We start from the raw sequence: 3,099 nt of genomic DNA, 5'->3' as shown, positions 1-3,099 counted from the left end.
AATTGTGAGAGAAAGAAGAATCCGAGAAGACTGTGATTTGTGCATAGTGATCACAGGTTCCAATCGATACCCCCACAGGTCCAAAAGGGGATCCATTCATTGAGAATCTAAATAAATCTCCTCCTAGTGGTGATAAGCCAAAGCATGCTGTTCCGATAAACATGGGGACAAGGCACAGCTATCCCATTGCATAACTGAGTGGCAAATCTCTCAGTATGAACAGCAATATCAGGAGAAGGAGGGAAACCAAGTAGTCACTTGCCATCCTTGCTGCCAACAAGGAAGGATTAGAGGCAAATACAAGAGGAGAGACCACCAAAACCTCACAATCCTAAGTAATCAACTGAAGAATAGGGGCTGGAGGTGGCTGATCAAAATTATCATCTGTTGAGGCTGACCTAGTAAAAGAAGGAGCCAGAAAAAGCGAGTCTAAATTCTTCGCAGCTGGTTCGTGTCATTTGCAAAAGCCGCCTCAGAACTCCCTGGAGAGACAGCCTCAACTGAGAGTGAACTCTCCCTTGCCATTGATAAATACCAGACAACAGAGGTGGAAGAGGAGAGGTCTGAATGTCCTCCATAACAGAAACATTAAATTGGGAATTCATACCCATTGGTACATTTTTTTTTCTCGAAAGTAATTTATAAATATATGTAAATTGTGAATAATCACAACACTCCTGTTTATAGAAACCCTTGCCCAATGCTTTGTTGAGAAAAAGTGATAACATTATCTGAATAAGGTGCTTATATACAGTACCTAAATAGAGGGTGCATTGAAGTTGGTGGAGAAATTTGCAAATTAGAATTTGTCAAGGGCATTTAAGTGGGGTATAAAAGACTGTAACAAGCGTTTTCAATGCTTAGATGGGCAGAGAGTGGAACCCTTGAGATCAAGAAATAGCTATAGTGTCAGCTTAGGTATGTTTTGAAATTCTATTCATATCACCAACTTCTTGCTTTAAGTTTATGACACTCTCCATACTTATAAAGCTGTTCACTATTTTTTAAGTTTTTCATGCAGATGATAGAATTAGAAAAACATTTCAAAGTGCTTGTATATACGCTTTTTTATTCTAATTACCATGGTTTTAAAATCTCTTAGCACTTCAATTTCCACCCTATGAATCATTTTAATCTGTACAAAGATGTTATCAAGTGTCATAACAAGCTTTCTTGCCAAATAGCAAATGTTGTACTGTCTTTGTATTTCTAAGATGATAACAAATTTATTTTCTCTAAAATATGCATTATTTATCACACACTTTGGCTGAAATCTTTACTAATTTTTTCATATTAAATCTTACAACAATTACTTTTAATGACATATTAATTCATTTAGATTTAGTAGTCTTGTGAAAATTTATAGGGAAAACCTAATGAATAAAACCAATTGTATTTTCAGCTTGTTATATATTTCATACTTTGTTGTGTATATGATCCATTTTCAAGCATAACAGTTTAGGCTTAAAAAAGTAACTTAATCCTAGATTTTTGTACCTGAAATTTCTATCATATTAAATAGAGAATATGTCAAAAGAGTTCGTTAAAAAGAATCAGAACCAGCTGAAAAGAGGACTATTAGTCTTATATGAGAATAATCAGATTATTAGCCCAACAACTAATTAGCAGATTATTAAATTCGACTAATCGCTCAGCTTTATCTAAGACCTTCCAAAACTGCACACCTGAGCTGTATGGTTTATTCACAAACCAGAAATTAGGCAGCCACTAATACCCATCATATCAGCATTTTAATCCGTCTCCAAAATCTTATTTTGAACATTACAACAAAATTCAAAACCTTTGTTAAAACTTGTACCAGCACATCTGAAAAACAGAGAAGAACTATACAGGAATAAATAGAGAACCTTAATGTTAGGGGGTCAAATTATTAAATATTTTGACATTATACCCCCTCATTCTGACTTTATTTCAGCACGTGAAAACTAACGTCACACTTTGGGGTTAAGCATGAACACTATCAAAACCTAGCTACATTTTCCTTTTAATAGTTTCTTTTATTTAAAAAGAGTTTTACCAACAACTCCTAAGAGTAACTACAAGTAAGATATTAGCCATAACCTTTATGTTTTTCTAAGAACATGTTTGATCAGGATGCCATAAATTGTTGGTTCATAAAAATCCACTCAAAACCTTAAATCTAACAATGATATATAAATGTATTTAGTATATGGAACTATCACCTTGAAAACAGAAAACACTTTCACACATTCCTAAATAACATCCACTCTTAAACCAAATCTACTATTAACTATTTAAATAATGAGAACAAAATCATTGTTTTGGCTGTCACTATAAACATGAACCACCAATCAATAACCACTGCTTTCTACCACATACTCATGAGGAAGCCTCTCTCTCTTTCTAGATTATGACTAATCACACTAATACAGTAAAATGTGGAACAATAACTGGCAATCTAACACAAACTGACTAAAACATTAGCAATGATATGTTTTGAACTTAAGCCCATAAGCACATTAAATTAGTCCTTAAAGTACTAATGGATATCCATAAGATTATATACAGAAAACAAATACCCATCTAAAAAAAAGCAACAGTTGTATTTACCAATCCTTACAACAACAATAACTGTACTATGGAAATAAAAAAGGTTAAAAAAAATCTGGACTAATAATCAGAATTGTTCACAACCTAGCCATACTCTTAAAGAAAAATCAAACAATCAACGTAAGTCCCTAAAAGAAGTGTAAAAAGAAACTGTTTAATCAAAGCTGGTGTTGATAATCATGGCATTATTTGTAACACAGTTTATGAAATAAAATGTCATACTTGTGGAGAAATATATATACAATGGTGAAATGTCACAAGCAGGGATGCCAAAGTCGATCAATTAGAGAGATATGATTTGTTTATATATATGTTGGTGTACTTTGGTGACAGATTTTCTTGTAGGCAGATTTTGTTAAACAAGACCGATGTCTGTAGGTTTACTTTCTTCTTAGAATTCTTCTCAAGAAGTCGATAAGCCATTTTAACGTTGTTAAAACAACGGGTAAAAGTTGTAGATAGTGATGAGTTGGCCGACGGACGCGTTTCGAATGCATTCTGCATCCA

The sequence above is a fragment of the Limulus polyphemus genome, unplaced genomic scaffold, assembly GCF_000517525.1.
Source record: "Limulus polyphemus unplaced genomic scaffold, Limulus_polyphemus-2.1.2 Scaffold7189, whole genome shotgun sequence".
NCBI classification, from domain to species: domain Eukaryota; kingdom Metazoa; phylum Arthropoda; class Merostomata; order Xiphosura; family Limulidae; genus Limulus; species Limulus polyphemus.
Note: the sequence above shows the minus strand (reverse complement) of the source record.